Here is a 19,400-nt window from a genome sequence, read left to right on the forward strand (position 1 = left end):
CGCAGCGCCCGCCGCGCCGCGCCGCGCGGGTCCCCGCCCCGCCGTCAGCTGTCAGCGCTCCCCGCCGCCATCCGTCAGTGGCTTGTCAGCCCTGCCAATCCGCCCTGATTTATGTCAGCTTTTGTTGCTGATTACAAGCCTGGTGTGACTCCAGGGGGAGAGAGAGGGAGGAAGGAAAACAGAGCGGGAGCGAGCGGCTCCACGGCGGAGAGCCGGAACTCGTCTTTCTGCGGGAAACGGGCGCCGGGGCCGCTCTCCCCTTCCGTCCTCCGCGGCGGCCGTCTCGGCCCCGACGCCGCATCCGGGAGCGGGCGGCCCCGCGTCCTGTGCCCCGCGGCCCGGCCTCGCTGGGGGCCGCCCGCGCTGCTCCGGGGGCGCGGCGTGAGCCCTGCCCGCGGCCCTTCTGCCGCTCCCCGCGCCGCCCTCTGCTCTCCCCTTTGTACTTCCCGTCCCGCGCTTCCCCACCTCCTCATCCCGTAACGTTTTTTTTTTTTTTTTTTTTTTTTTTCCACAGGCGAAACGTGTTAATCAATCTTTTACTTTTGTTTCCGGATCTGACATGGTGGCCCACACAATCTACAACATTAACAAAAAGGTCACTTAGAGATAAAACACGTTTGACAAGTGAAGAACAAGGCAAGTGCTTCAGGGGTCGCGGCCAATTCCTGACCTGGACTCCCACCAGAACAGGGGCCGCTCGGGGAGGGGCGGGCATGGGGAAGGACTTTCCCTGCTCGCGCTCGGCCCCGCCGAACCCCGTCCTTCGCCTTCGCCTTCTCCTTCCCCGCACCGCCACCCCCGGACCCCGGCCGGGCAGCCCCCAGCGGCCTTCTCCCCACGGGGCGCCTTTCCCGCCCCCAGAACGGTGCTCCGTTAGTCCCGCAGCCGGGTCGGCGTCTCGGGTGGCTTTTATTGAACGGCTGCACCCTTTGGCACGTCGGTTAGAACGGGGCGATACGCGGAACTGCCCTCGCCTATAGAAAGCTCGTTTTAACAAACTTTTTAATTTCGGTGCAATCTCTGGACGCGCGGAGCGTGCTGCCGGAACGTCTCGGTCCAAGGTAGAGCCGGGCTTCCATGTCGCTGTGCCCGCTGTCGTCTTCTGAGGCCGTGACAATTAAAGGATCGGGGGGCAGAGGGAGAAGCGTCGCACAAAAGCTGCTGCTGCAGCGGGACTGACAACCCGCACCGTGCCCGTAAGGAACTCCCCCTTCCTTCACACAGAGTGGAAGTGACTTGAATCTGCCCCAGGTTTTCCCCCCGTTCTTTCTTTTGTTGTCAAGTCCAATTGATAAATGGAGTGCAGTAAAACTCTGGAAGAAAAAAAAAAAAGGCAAAAAAAAAAAAAAAAAAGCTGAAACCTTCATTTGTGTTCATTTGCATTAAAGTGCTTGGAACAGCTGTTTTCCTTACAGGACCAGAGAGACTCCTATCTGTTTTCTCGTTGTATTTATCCTGCCTCCCAGGGTGAAAGCCTAAAGATTAATTGTCCTAAGGCAGAGTCAGCTGCGGGCAGCCCCCCTCCCCGCTCCCTTCCCTCCCGGCCCGGCGGAGGTGCGGAGACTTCGGGAGGGCCCTCGGACTCGGGGCAGTGAAGCGAGGGCGATGCCCGCTCCGTGCGCACGGCACCGGGGGGAGCGGGGCGAGCGGGGAGCAGCGCGAACCCCGATCTCTCTGGCTGATTTAGAAGCATCGGAGGGTAATTTAATTAGTAACTTCAGAAGACAGCTTTTCTTTTTTTTCTTTTTTTCTTTTCTTTTTTCCGCTGAGCCTTTGAAATGAGGATTAAATCACACTCAGCACTATAAACTTTTTTATGTAGAAGGTTGTAAAAAAAAATAATAAAAAAAAATCAACGCCGAGCCATCCCCTCCCCTCGCCCCCCAAGAGCCTTGCTGAGCCGCAGCAGCTCTGCCCTCGCCCAACGCGCGCGGAGCGCGGCTCGAAGCGGGGTCCCGCTGCCGGGCTGCCCCGCGGAGCGCTGCGGAGCACTGCGGGGGTGGCGGATCTCTCCGCTCCCGGCTGAGGAAGACTGACTCCGTCCTGCTCGTTACCTTGCGAGGGATCCTCGTTTAATGAATCCGCGCAGCTCACTTGTGTAGTCTTGTTGAAGTTTGGGTGGCTGTAGCTTTTATTCTTCTTTAAAATATATATATAAAAATATATATATAAAAAAAATAAAGCAACAACAAGAACAACAAAACCTGAGGGTTGAAACCCGTCTTCCTGCTCTTACAAAGGAAAACTGTAACTTAAAAAAAAAAAGGAGAGCAAAGGAGGAATTAATTAACAAGTGCCAGTCCACACTTTCCTTTACCTACCAGCTATTGGCAAGCATGTCAAGTCGATTTTATTTGCACACAATGGAAATGATTTATTTTCTCTTAAAAAGGAGTGGGCTGGCAGATATTTGAGGAGGAGAGGAGAGCGAGACCGAGAGAGGAAAAAAAGTTTGAAAATGCCTTGAACTATTCACTGTCGAGATGGCTAATCAGTATTGAGGCTCGAGGGCACTCGGGCAGCTTTTCAATGCGGTTTTCCTTTCATCTCAAGCTGGATGGAGGCGCTCAATTAAAAGCCTATCAGTTTGTAAGTAAATCAACGCCTATCAAAGTTGTCACATCAAACAAAACGATTATTATTGCAGCCCGCCTCCCCTATTAATCTCCCTCTAAAATAATCCGCTTGACAGGTCAGGCTGGCGAGCTGCAAAGCCTGGTCAGGATCACCCAAAAACCCGGAGCGAGCCTTCCCCCGGGAGAGGGAATTGCAGCAGCTCGGCACCAGCCCTGCTGGCTCGCTCCCTTGCCATTTCAGCGTCAGGTTCTGTACATCACTCTGGGAAAGGGCGTTTGGTCTTTTAAACTCAACAGCGACTGCCCTACAGGCCCTTGAGGTTGTTTTTTTTTTTTTTTTTCCTTTCCACCCCCTTCTCTTTTCTATCGCTTTAGAACAAGGTTCAGCTTTTAATTAACAGAAACCCGGTTGCTGAGTTGTCCCCGTGCTGTATTTCTGTGCGCAGCACAGCTACCTGTCTGACCTGGCCGGCAGTTTCCTTTGCTCTGGGAGTGCTGGCGCTTCCCCACCCGCCCCACGGGTCCTACAGAGGTATCAGGCATTGCCATGGGTTTTTGTGAACGATGCGTCTCCTTTTATTATTTTTTTCCCCCTTTCAAAAATGATAATACTTCGGATAAGGAATATGCTGGTCTATCAGAAGTACCGCACCACGAATTCACACATTTGGGGAGGGACAGCCTGTTTTTCTTCTTAATTTTTATTTTAATGTTTATATTCTTCCCCCATGTAAGTGTGGGGGCACTCAGATAACAGCTGACACATCAGCCCAGGTACCCGGCCGAGGCGTGGGGCATTTCTTGTTGTTAAAGCGCTAGGTTGAATGCCTGCCAACAGAAAGGAGGATTTCCAAACCTCTCCTCTGTTTGCATAGCGCTTGAAAATATTTACCCTTATGATTGTAATTACTTTCCAAATATATAAGAGGAAGGTATATTTTGCTCTGCATGACATGTAGGTAATCGTCTTATAAGCGCAGATAATTTTGGAGCCATCTTCAAAATAACAGTCACGTTTAAGTGCACACGCGTTGTTTTTTTTTTTCTTTTTTTCTCTTTTTTTTTTTTTTTGTCAATTATATTTTTGCAAAACGAGCAGAAAATCGCTTTTCTGATTGTTTGTTTGCTTCTTCCCTCCGGAAGCGGACCTTCTCTTAAATGTTTTCAAAGGAGTTCGCCCGGTTTTCTTCCCTTTGTCACGCCAAGAAGAAGGAAGCGACGAACACACCCAATAAAGCCCTTTTTTCCTTTTAAGCCATTTGATAGATTCCTTTATTGATGCTGGGAGTTTCATGTACGAGTGTGAAGATTTTAAGCCCCGTGCTGAAGCCCTTTCTCCAAGGGTGTTTTCCAGAAGTGCCCTCTGTTATGTTCCAGGTGTTGTCCGGACAAACAGCTCTCATTTCATATCCGCCCTGAGGGAACTTTCTGGAGGGAGCGGGCGAGAGCAGAGCCAGGCGGCTCCGGCGGCGCGGCACGGGCAGGTCATAGCTCCTGGCAGGCGCACCGAGATCCTTGGTTACATTTCACGTTGTGCCATGTGCTGCGATTTAAATGAGCAGCCGAAAGCGAGCGAGCACGTTCCCTGATCGGTGCACGTGTAGTCGAGCTGGCGCTCGCTGCCTGGCTTTTGGGAGCGAAGAAGAGGCTTCAGCTTCTGTGGCACCTCGCTCTGACCCTTGAGTCCCAGAGCTCGTCCGCACGCCTTTGTGCTCATCTCCGCCAGGGCTCCGGGAGAGGGTAACCCGAGCAGCGCCCGGCGCCGGTTGGCGCAGCGCCGCAGAGCGCAACGCGCAGTGGAGGCGATCCCGAGCTTCCACCCCCGACTCCCAGACGTGCGGAGTGTTTATTGACAACTTTGTTATGGAAACTGTGCAAATCGGCCAGATGCGGCGGCGACGGCGTTAGGAGCAGCGCCTTTTTCTGCGCGCCGCAAAGTTGGAGGGCTGTGGCTGGAAAAGGCACGGGCACCCCAATTATTAACCTCATCCGACCGCCCGAGTGGCAAATGAACAATAATCCTCGAAGTAATTCCGAGATAGGCACGGCCGGGCGGGGGCGGGGGCGGGGGCGGGGGGAAGCGAGCGAGCGATACGTCTTTGCCATCTTCTTGAAACAGCCAAGGTCCCCGATCCGAAAAGGTTAAAATAATCTTAATTTTAATAACTATTAGCTTGTTTTCAGTCATCCCTAATGATGCATTTAGGGCTCTTCTAATCCCAGCCGCTTTCATCTTTAGCTTTTTACACCTGAAAATTAATTCCACCTAAAGTACATTTTTCATTTGGTACTGTACTAGCGACGTGCAAATAATTTACATCAGCGTTCATCAGGACTGTCCCGGAGTGATGGATCATTTTGTTGAGTTGCAGTAAAAGTGCAGAATGATCTATAATGATGTAATATATACATTAAAAGGGTGTCTGGATGATCAGAGTTTTGCTAAAAATGTAAAAGGGCTTTTTGATTGATAACAGGGTTGCTGTTTTTCTGCAAAGGCTGTCACGGGCTGACACAATGCTTGAGTTATTAGGGCAGAGAAGGGCAACCATAAATTTCCAACGTCAGGCAAAAACTCTCTTTATTGTCTATATGATGGATGGGCCTCCGTACTAGACACCAAATACTTCGTATCACCCTTAAATGGGAACACATTTTTCGTGGCCATAATTCATGTTTTTTAAATAGAAAGTTTGAAATGCCTGCCTATATTTCACAACCCTGACATATTTATGAATCACTCCCTGCATGCAAATATAATTATTTAAAGCACCGAGGTGACATATGGGTTAGAAATGTACCGAATGCTGTTAGCGGAGTGATTTTTTTTAATTCCCTAAATTGAACACCATAGAAAACTCTGCCTGTCTGCTCGGATCAATAAAGTCGAAGGTGAAGTTTTACTGATTTTGTCAGTGCCACATACAGATACTCGCTTTTGATTAGGTGCGGCAGGCAAAAAAGGAGTCTTTCGGCAATTACTGCTAGGTTAATGAAAGAAACACTCGTCTTTCTGCTGGCACCCCGCGCGGACGCACGCATTTCCCTCCCTCTCACTTCGGGTGCGGAGCTACCGGCGGGTGCACCCCCCGAGCATTATGTGCAGGACGCATTTCCCAGCCAGCAGCGCTCGTCTTGCGGGCGCGGAGCTCCCCGAGCGGCTGCCGAGGGCCCCGGAGGTGCCGCACGCCGGGCCCGAGGGGCCTCCGCCGGCAGCTCGGGGTAGGGACGCGGCGTAGATCCGCCGCCCCGAGCCGCCGGGCAGCCCCGAGGCCGCCACCACTTCCGCCGGGGCGGGAGGAGCCCCCGCCTCATCCCGCGCTCCGCCCGCCGCCTGCGCCCGCCCCCAGCCGGGCCGGGAGCCGCGGGCACTCAGTGGGACTCGCCGCGGCCCCGTGTCTCCGTGCGGTCGCTGTCACAGCCTCTCGGCTGCGCTCTGCCAGGGGCTCCTCCGGCTCCAGCCGCGTCCGCGCTCCGGAGCCAGCAGCTCGGCCTGAGCGCTCGTCCCAGCGCGTGCAGCGCTTCTGCATGTATTTCATTGGGACCTCTGTTGTTTTCGACGGAGCTCAAGCGATGCGGGCATCAACATCGCTTAGGAGCTTGAATATTTTCTCCCGCGGACTTGCGTGTAAATGTGTAAAATGTTCGCGGCAGTCCAAACTTACTATAGCAGGCTGACTCTTTGCCCATAAAATGTTAAATCAACCATGACCAGACTCATTTTCCCATGTCAGCCAAGAGGACTCCGTAAATCAACACATTAGGGCTTCGCAGGGCAGGAGCTGCGTGTGCTTCATGCAAAGAGGCCCTGACAGCGGCTCTCCCGGTGCCGGGGATATCAGCCCGCGTGCTGCAGAGCGGCGGGAGAGGGCCTCGGGACGGGTGCTGAGGGGGGAGCAGCACCAGGTGGTTCGCCTTCCGACGTGGCAGCGCTTTTGTCTTACAGATGTTCTGCAAAGCCCGTCCCAGCGGCTTGAAGAGCTGAGATGAGCCCGTGCCTGTGCTGAAGACCAGGTGCAGGTGCTTCCTGACACCTCCAGGAGGAGCCTACTTGGAGGCCGTTACAGACAGTTGGTGCCAGAGGTATAGAGGGCTGCAATAGCCTTACCTGGAAGGAATCAAGCACTCTGGGCAAATAGGGCTGGGAAAGAATAGCCACAGGATGCTGCCCAGGAGAACCCAAGACAACCCCCTCTTTGTTCAAGAAACAAGCAAGTGCTTCAGAGTTGTTGGTGGTGTGTGTGTGGTTTTCTTTCCTCCTTTACCTCTAAGTAATGTGCTGTGTTCTGTAAAAAGCCCCAGCCAACCAGCCCTTATCTAACCCACTATCTCTGGGTAAGAGTTCAGACACTGGAAAGCTCATATCTGGAGGTAAGTAGGTTCAAAGGAAAAGGAGACATAGCACAGCGTATAGCGAAATGATATAACTCCTTACTAGTCCCAATAGTTACACACATTGAATCAGATTAGATTCAGATATCGAGGTAGAGCCTTGTGCTATATTTCATGAAATGGGCCTCGGCATAGAGAAATCATTATCCTGTGCTCCTTGCTGGATTGCCTCCCACTCAGAGAGGTGACCCAGCTGTGACCCAGACTCTGAACAGTTCTGTGTAAATTTAATTTTCAGCATTACATCATTCCAACCGGAATCTCACCTCCTTGCTTGCTGTTGTGCTGTGTGGCTTACCTGGTAGTGGGGAGACAAAAGGAGAGGAAGAAAACACACTGCAGGTTACGAAATAGGAGACCAAGTGAGTTAGCCACAAGGTAAGTTTAAAAACCTACAGAGTGTCTAAAGGAAAAGGTTTCCAATGGTCTGATGTTACAAAATCTGCTCACAAAGTTTCCCATATTAAAAAAAAAATAAAGGCCAGGAGACAGCAGACAAGTGTCTGTGGCAGCATTTATTTTTGGTCAGTGCTCTCACTGCCTAAAGAAGGGCTGACCTGTGACAAACTGTTCTTTGAAGTTCCATGTACTTGTGTGGTTTTTGCATACTTGATGTTTTCTCTAGCAAGTTTTTGGAATATGACTTCTATAGACATTACCAAAGCCTAGGAGAGCGAACTTTGCATTGTAAAAGGGCCCTTGCATTGTAAAAGTAGCCCTCTTGTGAAGGCTGCTTTCCCCCCCGAAAGTTAAAGGATTTGGGGGAGACTAAGAGTAAAAAGCACAAAGGCCACGGCCTACTTCATTTAATTGCCTTATTTGTTTTTCTTTAACTGATCAGAGGGTCACCCTTTAAGTCATTTATTTTCCATCTGAAATATATTTCTTTTTTTTTCCCCGATTCTTTTTCATTCACAGAAAATTCAAATGCTCAATGGATGACAAAGCAAGGCTGAAGTATGGGAGTGTGAAGAGTTTGTTTCCTGACCAGCTTCATTCAGGTACTCCCAGCTCTGATAAATGTACCTTTAGTGTCAGGAGCAGAGATTAAAGGCAACAGGAGCCTGGCCAAGGTCACAAGTCCTTACAGTAAATAAGTGGTCTGTTTAAGTAAACTTATTAAATTGTGGCCACAGAAGAACAGAGACCAGACAGAGTTAGCAACTCTAATGTTCCAATTCTAAGTTTGCTATTAAGTGTGCAGCTTTATTGTGCAGCTTTTTTCTTATCCATAAATCAGAGTCCTGCTATTTAGTTATCAATTACTAAGAGTTTTAATGAGGATAAAATAGTAAATACTTTAATGTATTACTATGGCATAACAAAGCCAAGAGCTTAACCTCATATTCCCTACAGAAATGATGCAACCTAACGTGCAGTGCCCTGCTGCATAACAGAGTGGTCAAATCAAGAGGATCACTTAGGTTGCCGTGCTGTCTTGTCAGAATTAAATAATGTTATTTCATATGGCAGTACTGCTGCAAGCCTTACGTTTTGTGCTACACACTGACCAGAAACAAACCTCCTCCCAGGTTTCCCAATCCTTTGCTGATTTTCGAGTTCATGGAATGATGTAACACAACACGTGTGTGTGATGATTATGTGTATTTGGTCCTTTTGAGTTCTTGTGGTTGTCTTTTAGATTTATGTAATACGTTGTGTTTTTTTTTTTTTAACCCGTGACCTTGAAATTATGAACAATCTCCACGTTAGTATGACAGAGGTACAAATGGCATTATTATATAGCTTTGGTCTTGTTTGAATGTTATTAATATGCAAGGGTAAAATCAATTAGTAAAACACCATTTTTGAAATGTAATTTATTAACGCTGTGTAAGAGTACTCTTCGGTTGACTAGCTTTAAGACAGAGATAATATAATAGCATTGTGGCTACTTCAGTCAGGGCTTGCTTCTTCTCTCCTTGGACTAAAAGGCAACATTTTCTCATTAACTACAACATGAACAGAATTGGACTGTGGTAAGCAGCTGTTTTGGTTCAGTAATCACCCATTGTTTCATTCCCACATTTTTATCACCATCTCAGTGGGAAGACTAAATTTAAGTAGGATGCTTTTATAGATAGTATAGGTTTTTAATATCAAAGTATGTTAATGAGAAAGAAGAGTGGTTGGACCCAAATTATGGCATCTAAGGAGTACAGTAAACATTATAACCTAATTTAAAATACCCTAGAGATGATTCAGTTTCCCTGGTCTATTAGCATCCATTCATGTCTGTTATCATTAATAATGAATTGTATGACTAAACCAGTGGAGAAAAAAAGTAAGAATCTGATGCCATTTTTCCTTCATCATGAAAACTAGGAAAAGTAGATGGGATTTTTTAAAGACTATATTAATAGCTACAGCTTTCATATAAACAACTGTGGATCTCTAACAGGCTCTTTACAGGGGAAGTAGAAGATATTCTTGGCCAGAACTACCACTTAAAATTGCTTGTGCAACAGGAATGATGAAAAATCGTTGGCTTGAGGCTCAGCCATGGTTATGAAAATTAGTTGACCTTGATTTTTTGGGCCAGTGTTTTAAATTTTTGTGATTCAGATGGTGTGAAAAATCCCAGTTACTTGTAGTAGTAAAGGACAAGATCAGTTCAGGTGGCTTCTGGGTGTGCAATCTAGTGTAACCAAGGAGAAGAGCACTGAAAGGAAATATGGTTCTTTCCTGTGGCATTATTGTAGTTTATTTATATATTTATGCTGGCGTAATGAAAGCAATAACATTTTTACTGTGAACAGTAACTTGGGATGCCAAGATACCAACCCAGGTTAGGGTTATATTTATGTTTATAATATATAGACTGAAAAAAAAGAAGTATTACCTCTTGGAATAATGTTTGGGTTAAAGATGGTTTGGTATCTTTTACACAATCTTGCCTGCATGCCTCTCTAAGTAGATCAAATATTTATCTGTAATACTCCTAGAAGGCCTAGGTACACTTTCTTGTGGAATATTATGGGGGGAAAAAAAGGATACATGCAGCCTCCACAGGTTCATCCAGTTACCTGTCCTCAGCATGGGCACTAGGATATCAATGTGGATCCATTGCGCTGGGGCCTTTCTCAGACCTTGTAAGGCAGGGTGAACTTCATCCTTGCAAGATTAAGAACCGAAACAGATTCCCTAGGTAGAGAAAATTAACTTAATGGTTATAAAGACGTCAGACTGATGACACCAGAGAATGAAGTTCAGAATGTCCTCCTCTGCCTTGCCAGAATAATTAGAGAACAGTTCATTCACATCCTCTGTTGATTTTGCAAAAATACCAGTTGTGTGACTGGATTTCTGCAATAGAGAAGCCCACCAATTCTTCACACAGGTTACCTAAAAGCCAGTGTGTGGTAACATCGTCAATACAGACTTTGTTTGACTTTTGGCTAAAGAAGGTAGTTGCTACTGGCTCCATGTTTCATTTCCTAAATGTAAAGTTATAGGAAATTTTTGTGCCTACTTTTTTTGCTGGCTTTGATTCTTTGCCCTTTACTGCTAAAGATTTTTAGTTCACCTTCAAAGCGACAAGCTCAGACATGAACATCTTGACTTTTATCAGTTTAGGTCAAATCATGAGCAGATTTTTTTTGATTAAAAATGCTCAGTTTTCCATCCTTCTGCTCCATATAAATAAAATTGCCTGAAAATATCTGCCACAATCTAATCTATGATTTTCTGATACATACCGTATACTATCAACTCTAAAATTTCTAAACCTGAAATGAATGTCTGCTATCACTGTTTAGTACAAATAGTTCTGAATGATTATAAAAATATTTAATGCATAATGCATATCACTCAGGTATTACTGTCAGTAATGGATGAGGAACAATGCTTGGATAATTTATAAAAGTAGACAAAAACATTTTTCAGTAGGTATTGTTTTCAAAGTGTTGGTTTCTAATAATAACATTTTGGTCATAATACCTTTTTAATATAATTTAAGCTACTTTACTTATGCAAATTGGTGAACTAACTTAAGTGCTTTTATTCTACCTGAAATGCTGAAAGTGTCTTATATTACAGAAATATGTATAAAAGCAGTTTAACTCTTTTGCATGCTTCCAGTAAAGCAGCATGGTGTGGAAGATTTTTTTCTGGGTGGATGAAGGTCTTCATGACCTTAGGAACCTGTAGCTGGTAGAGCAGAAAACTGATGTTACAGACTTCCTCTATATCAAACCAATTTTCCATCTTGAAGAAGCTGGGGCTACCAGACACCATGGTGTTATGACAATCCTCTAGGTGCCCTCTAGTAGGCTGCTGGAACACTGGGAGCTGCCACTAAGTAATTAACTGTTTACCTTGGCCGCACACTGCTTTTACGGTGTACCTTGAAGCCTTGCTAGACATGAAGCATTGATTAAGTGATTATGATATAAGCAGAGTGCTAGAGTGGCCTGTGGCTGGAGATAGGAAGGAATGGTTGTGGAGCCCGTTTGGAGATCAGCCCATCTATATAAATAGGACTCGGAGCTAGGGTTATCTCCCTGATAGAAGGGCATTATAGATGTACTCAACGTATCTGGCTCAGAACCTCAATGACAATTATAGTGACTGTAAATGAAGAGAATGTTAAGCATGCTAAGTCAGGCATGGAAAAATGAGGAAGTGCCAGAACACAGGTTGCCTCTGCAATCTTGATTCACTCTGTTTAGTGCATAGACGTGGTGACAGTCTTGATGATGATAGAACATCAAGATCAAACAGTATCACCTCTGTGTGATCCCTGTCTCATTTGGCGCAAAGTCTGCAACAGAGAGAATGCCAAAGGACCACAATTTGTCACTGAGCCCTCTGAGAGGAGTGGCAGTATGAATCCAAGCTAGCACAGTATAACAAAGCAGAATGTTTTTCCTTCACATATAAAAAACACAGTCTGATTTAAAACAAAAAACAAACAAACAAAAAAACCAAAAACAAACAACCAAAAAACATCTACAGGGTTCTTATTTTGTAAATCAGATTGGAGGACTCAACGAAATAAAGGATTACAATTCAAGGTAAAAATAAAAATGCTCATTTAAATAAGCCAATTTTGAATTCGTTATCTTGGTCTTGAAAACATATAGAAAAGTAGCTCAGCAGTGATTACTAATACATTTGGGACATGAACTTGGAAACACACTGGTTTTATTTTGTAATCAGTGACAGTCTACAGTAACTCAGAAACAGGATAAACAGAATATTTTTTCTCTAATCTGCTTATTAAAAATAGCATAGAAAATAAAATAAAAAAATCCAGTAGCATTGGACCAACATGTTTGCCAGAATTAATATGATATGGTACTATATAGTTATGTCAACTGAGTATCTTCATTTTTAGTGCTCAAACAAGCATAAGGTGGCCTCAACATGTTCTGAGGTAGGTAGCTAAAAAAACTTCCCTGAAGCTGAAGTTCTCTTGATCTGTCATGGGTGGTGAGGTGCGTACGGAGTATGTTTCTATACAATGACTTTTCTCTTGGTCTAGGGGACCACAGCTTGGACAACATCTTGTAGGAATCTCTTGAGCATATATATATTCTTATCTCTTCAACAGGTTTGTAACAAAATATTTTGTTTAACTAGAAAAGGTAAAAATTCGATAAAAGCCCAAACTTCTGTCCATTACTTTTGCCTTTTCCATTCTTTAAGAGGGAAAAGGCTTTTCACTTTTTATTATACATGGAGCAGTGATTGCAGTTCTTGGGTTTTATACCCCTTCCTGAGTATGAGCAAGACAGCTAACCTTTCAAGCTATTTTCAGTGTAACTAGCTGTAAAATTGGAATATTCATGCCTAACTGAGATAGGTATAGTAAGGCTTAATTGATTAATAGATGTAAAATGTCGTGAAATTTTCAGGCAAATGACACTTCAGAAATGTTAGGTACGACTTCCTTTATATTTTAAAATAACCAATATAAATAACACTAAGAACCAATCATTATGAACAATTTCTACAAACACATTTACTTATAATCTTTCCACTGAAAGACAAATTATAATACTGAATAGAGAATACAATTTGAAACAGGCAGTAAAAGAAGAACGAAATTAACATGCATTTCCATTCACTAGAAGGAAAAATGAACACTAGAAAAATTTCCCTCTAGATGAAACTTTGAAAATGTTATTTTCAATATGTCAGTTTATGGGTCTGTATGATGAAAATGTGTATATTCATGTACACTTAAATCTTTCAGTAGTCTTCTTATTGTTCATTTACCTATTTAGTTCTCAGTGAATGTTATGCTCTTCTCTTTTCTGCTTAATCAGAACTGTTTTTAATAAGCACTATACAACAGATAACCTCAAACTTTTCAGTAACTAAAGATTTTCCAGTGTGTGGTTCTCTCATATTCAGAACTTCTTTCAGTTTGGACAGTTCTGTAGTTTTATTAACATATGCGTTTTTTTAATAATGAAAAATTTATGGTAAGGAAGAACCGAATTTAAGCTTTTATTATCTTTTAATTCAATTTAACATGGAATAATGACAGACTTCTGTGCTCGTGAAGTTGTTTCATTGGAGGTATTATTTTTCTTCACTTCATGAAGAGTTTAATGCTTTTTTCAACCCAATTTCTAAGTCAGGTTTAAGTACAAGATCAAGGAAATAGGAGAAAAGGATGCAGGTTAGCCATTAGATCCTAGATAGTCAGGGTTTTGCACAAGAGATGCACTTCCTGAGTCCAGGCTACTCTACCTAAGGGACATATGAGACTGCATTTTGAATTTACTTGGCTGCAGTGGCACGCCTGGGGTGCCAGAGAGCCACCGGATGGGGGAAAGCTCTACCCTCTGGGTATTGCCAGTAGCATGTGGGCCAGAGGGCATGTACTCGAGTAAAGAAAATGATGTTTTAATTCCTAACATGGTTAGTAAATTATCAATATATATTTTAATAGGTGGTTAATGAATTGACATAAGGTTAAGCAAGCCATCAGACACAACTTATGGCTATCAGTGACCGCTGCTGCTTAACTTCATCTTCAACACATGGTTCTCAAGCCTGTGAAATTTCGTGAATTCTGTTACTTACTGGTTAGTGGTTTGAAAACTATTTACAAATAGTCTTCTTCAAGTAGAACGTATAAAGTTACAGTCTAATAGCTGTTTTTTTTTGTTTTGTTTTGTTTTGGTAGGGAATTCTAAGACAGATGACAAACTGGGAAAAAATGCTAGAAACTTGGCTGGTGACTCTGTATATTTCTATCCCTTCATCATGAGAATTAGCTGTGCATATTTCTCAAGAGTTTTGAGCTGAGAATGAAGTGTTTTTTGTTGGTTAGTGCCTGTTCTCTAACAGCTCATTTTTTTTGCAAGCTGTTTTATTCCTCTGTCCTGTAGTTCTGATCCATGACTATATTCATGACAGCTTCCCTTTTCCTGGGTTCTGTCACATAAGTTGAGTGACTCCACCAAAAACAAATTTTTTGTTTGCTCCCCTCCCCCCCCACCTCTCTCTGAGAAAAACAATTAATTTGCTAGAGTTTTATGGATAATAATATTTTAACTTCCTGAAATGTTTTATTTGCCTTGATATTAAGATTTTTGTAGTATTACTGTGACCAAATGTTAAAAAGAGCATCATCCATGACTAGATCTCTTTTATCCTTCGCTTTTTCTAACAGAATTCACTCAGTGTTGTCCTAACAAGGTACAGAATCCTCAGTAAGTGAGCAAAAAGCACAGTAATTTAACTCATTGGATAATCACATGAGCTATTATGTCACCCACATGCACTAGAATAACGTTTATTAAAAAGAACAACCCCAAAACAGAACCATGTGTTGTTTTTTTTCTGTTGTATGTTCATGGTATTGAAATATTTAATAATCAACTTTGAAACTGAATATCTTACAGTATCATTTTCTCCAGATCAAGGTTTGATATGGAGAAAAAGCCCGAGAGAGTTTCAAGTGGTTTTACTCTTTATGGCTGTTCGATCAAGTATGTCAATTCTGCTATTTATTTCTATGCAGATTCTGTGATACGGACAGCTTTCCATTGGGACTGAAATTCTTTGTTCCTAATTAGTCTTATGTTATCCAACACCATCAGCTGATCGTACCTTTTAAGCTTTACTCATCTGATTGGAATTCCAGCAAGAAACCTAAGCATGAAAAGCTTTATATTGTATTATTAACAGTCCATGAAAAGCAATAATAATTTGAAGCTCTGTACTCCCCTCTTGTGATTGCAGATTGGTTGCCAGTATTACGACCAAATATCAACATGTTTTCAGATACTTTTGTATGTATGGAGTCAAGTTGTAATCTCAAAATTAAGTCAGGAATTTTCTCTAGTTTAGCATTTGTCTGTCTCTAATAATCTCTTCAGTGTAAACTGGAAGTCCCTTCTTTTTTTACTCTGCTATTTGTTTTGCATTTGTCACCAAAGAAATCAAAGAAGGCTTATCTAAGTATATGTTACTGAGAGCTTGAAGAAAACTTGGGAAAGAAAGAGTGGGATAGATTTAGGGAAGCTGTAATGAATCTAATATCACAGGACTGCTGGACCCACAGGTTGGAGATTTTTCCATATATTTTCTGTTCACAGTAATGTCATTTTCTTACTAAAAAAGAACATCCTTGCTGAAAATACCTAGCCAGCTGCATAGGGCTCCTTTGTCCTTCTACTAGCTTATACATGACTTTCTAGTTCTAGAGGAACTGAAAATTGTTTGACTGAACTGTGCTAGATGCAGGACCAGAGAACTTGGGACAAAAATATTCTGGAAAACCAGAAGGTACTATGGAATCCACTGGCTACAGTTAGGTTATCTTCCTGGTTTATCTTTCCTAGAAAAGGGGATTATGCATGCTATGGGATTTGAAGGATGTCTGCGTTAGTGTATTTGCATGCAGAATGTGGAAGAAGAGAGTAAAAGACTAAAGACACCAGCAAGAAGGTTCAAGAAGAGGCAAACTAAACCATCCCAATTTCCCTTGCATTTTCTTTCATTTCCAAGAGGTATAATACCTGCTTTCTTGTCAGATTTATATGTATCCCTCTATATTAGTTGAAAATATATTGCTTTCAGAGGATGTACTTTTCTAACTTTCAATTTTCAGCTCTTTCATCTTGCATCATGCATCAGCATCATCCTCACATTGCATCAACATCATCCTTGTGATGTCTCCACATGATGCAGAATTAATGCTGAGCTGTACTTAACCCTCCTCACCCAGAAGGATGGGTGGATGAAAGTAATGAGTAATGGGAAAAGTTGCTGCTTAACAAACTGCAGAAGATGATGCCTTTTAGTGAGCTCTGTTCTTTCATAGTAGCCCACATTGTTAGCAACTTCCATACATTTCTTTGGAAATCTTTGGTACTCAAAGGCATAAAGAAAAATAGCAACTGGTTTTGGAACTCGGCAAAAGAGAGGTAAAAACCTTTGTTCCTTCATATAGAGAAGTTATTCCACACTGACCTGTTCTGTGTTGACTTCTGATTGGACTACATACCTGCTTTGTGGTCTCTTTTCAGCAGTAGTATCATACATCTGTTATCTGTGTGGAAAGCTGTGGCCTCCACACAGTGAATTCTGTTAGAAAAAGTGAAGACTAAAAAAGATCTAGTCGTTAGCTTTGCCAATATAACCAGCTCAAACATGTAATTATAAAAAAAAAAAAAAAAAAAAAAAAATAGGGACATGTATATAGATGCAAAGCAGGAAAGGAACCTGTTTGCTAACATCAGGCAGTTCCACACCTTGGCTTAAGATCCTTCCTGGCTACACAACATTTTGTCAGGGTAAAGACAGGCATAGAACTCCTTCCAACATGTCTTTTCAACAGTAGATACCTATTTATAAACAGATCTCTCTTATTATGCAGTGATGTTGGCAAAATAAGTTGCAGATTTTGTCTCTGTGGAATAAGATGAAAAAGAAAAACAAAACAAAAAAACTCCAGCCAACAAGAATCATAGACTCATAGAATCATAGAATTGCTCAGGTTGGAAAGGACCTTCAATATCATCAAGTCCAACCGCAACCTAACCATACTACTCTAACAACCCACCACTAAATCATGTCCCCGAGCACCACATCCAAATGGTTTTTAAACACATGCAGGGATGGTGACTCAACCACCTCCCTGGGGAGCCTGTTCCAGCTCTTAACAACCCTTTCCATAAAGAAGTTTTCCCTGATATCCAACCTAAACCTCCCCTGGTGCAACTTGAGGCCATTTCCCCTTGTCCTGTCACCTGTCACCAGTGACAAGAGACCAACCCCACTCTCACTGCAATCACCTTTCAGGTATTTGAAGAGAGCAATGAGGTCTCCCCTCACTCTCCTCTTCCCCAGACTAAACAGCCCCAGTTCCTTTAGTCACTCCTCGCAGGGCATATTCTCCAAGCCCTTCGCAAGCCTTGTTGCCCTTCTTTGGGCATACTCCAGCACCTCAGTGTCCTGAGGCGCACAAAACTGAACACAGTGCTCAAGGTGGGGCCTCACCAATTCTGAGTACAGGGGCAGGATGACTTCCCTAGTCCTGCTCACCACACGATTCCTGATACAAGCCAGGATGCCACTGGCCTTCTTGGCCACCTAGGCACACTGCTGGCTCATATTCAGCCGACTGTCCATCAGCACACCAAGGTCCCTTTCCGTCAGGCAGCTTTCTAGCCACTCCTCCCCAAGCCTGTAGGGTTGCCTGGGGTTGTTGTGACCAAAGTGCAGGACCCGACACTTGGCCCTGTTGAAATTCATATGGTTTACCTTGGCCCGTTGATAGTCTATCCAGGTCCCTCTGTAGTGCCTTTCTACCCTCTGGCAGATCAACACGCCCTCCCAACTTGGTGTCGTCTGCAAACTTATTGAGGGTGCACTCAATCCCCTCATCAAGATCATTGATAAAGATGTTGAATAGAAGAGGCCCCAGCACCGAGCCCTGGGGGACACTGCTCGAGACTGGCTGCCAACTGGATTTAACTCCATTGACCACAGCTCTCTGGGCCCGGCCATCCAGGCAGTGTTTCACCCAGCAGAGCGTATGCCCATCCAAACCATGGACAGCCAGCTTCTCCACAAAAATGCTGTGGGGGACAGTGTCAAAGGCCTTACTGAAGTCCAGGCAGACCACATCGACAGCTTTACCTTCATCCACTAAGCAGGTCACCTTGTCATAGAATGAAATCAGGTTTGTCAAACAGGATCTACCATTCATAAACCCGTGCTGACTGGGCCTGATCCCCTGGTTGACCTTTAACTGATTCATGATGTATCCTGAGATTATCCGTTCCATAACCTTCCCTGGCAAGGTTTGGTATATCAGTTCTACAATGAACTACCAGGACCCTAGAACAAGAGAGATCATCCCAGCTACAACTTTCTCTGCAGAGGCCTCTGCAGCCACTTCCTTTGTTGTTTGATCTTTGTCTTCAAGCATTTCTGGAAATAATTTTGTTTTGTATTTCTACGACAGGGAGACTGCCCCAGACATTGTGATGAAGACCTGGAACAAGAAAATACCTCACAGAACTCTTGAAGCCTCAAACCTGTTATTTACAATGGGATTGCAATGTATGATGGCCTCAAATTAGACTTTATTATAGCTTTAATCCTCTTTCTTGCTTATCTCTGATTGTTGCTTTCTTATCAGCAAGCAAGAACTGATGCACAAAGATGGACAGTTACTTCAGTATTACAGTTTGCTTCCCCATCACAGTGTAGCCAGCCACCTTGATATTTACATACACATAATGGACTGCAGGGAAGTGCAGCACTTTGTGTTTTTTTAGGAGTCAGTCATCTTGAGTCATCTTAAAAAAAATCACCTTTGTGTGTGTTTGCAACATATAATTACAGGAGAAGCAGTAGTAACAACTTCCAAATGAACATTACCAAATACTTTCCAGTAGAAAAATGATTATGATCTTTTGTGAAATGTTCTGTGCCTCCATGGCTAGCAACGGGCCTTTGAAACTTGACAGGAGGATAATCCTGGCACCCTTTTTGTTGGCTTTATGAAAACAAAACAAAAAAGACCAAAATCAAACATTCAGACTACATGAATGGTAAGCTATTTAAAAACCTTATTTCTTGTCTTTGGTTCTCATATGTATTTAGTTTTGGCAATATCTGAAAATCCTGCAATAATCTACAGAGCTTGTGGTTGTTCCTTGTCAGCATTTGTCCTTGGTGTGCTATGTACTCTAAGTGGGACACACGGAGAATAACTACCCTTCAACCTGGAATATCCTTTTGTGTGCAAGTATTGTCCACTGGGAGCAAAGGAATGATTGTGCTACACTTCTTTTCCTGTCCAGGAATAATATTTTTTATCTTATAATACCACTGTGCATTTACACTGAACAGGCCAAACCAAGACAGAGTATTGGCTACAGCTGGGGCATCAACCTAGGTCTTTGGACATGTAAGTTGAGTTCTAGCTGACCACGGATAAGGTAAGTTTTTATACAA

General features: G+C 43.6%; 2 long non-coding RNA genes across 2 annotated transcripts; one reads left to right on the top strand and one right to left on the bottom strand.

Annotated features, from left to right (window-relative positions):
- LOC110400038 lies at positions 523 to 2,764 on the bottom strand. Its single transcript, XR_002439555.1, has 2 exons — positions 2,055 to 2,764; positions 523 to 1,313 (listed from the first exon to the last, which is right to left on the bottom strand). It is a non-coding gene; the product is annotated as an uncharacterized LOC110400038 (long non-coding RNA).
- LOC110399211 lies at positions 5,975 to 19,400 on the top strand. The gene is made up of 4 exons (XR_002438970.1): positions 5,975 to 6,659; positions 7,207 to 7,346; positions 7,887 to 7,969; positions 18,403 to 19,400. It is a non-coding gene; the product is annotated as an uncharacterized LOC110399211 (long non-coding RNA).

The sequence above is a fragment of the Numida meleagris genome, chromosome 5 (genome assembly GCF_002078875.1).
Source record: "Numida meleagris isolate 19003 breed g44 Domestic line chromosome 5, NumMel1.0, whole genome shotgun sequence".
Taxonomy (NCBI): Eukaryota; Metazoa; Chordata; class Aves; order Galliformes; family Numididae; genus Numida; species Numida meleagris.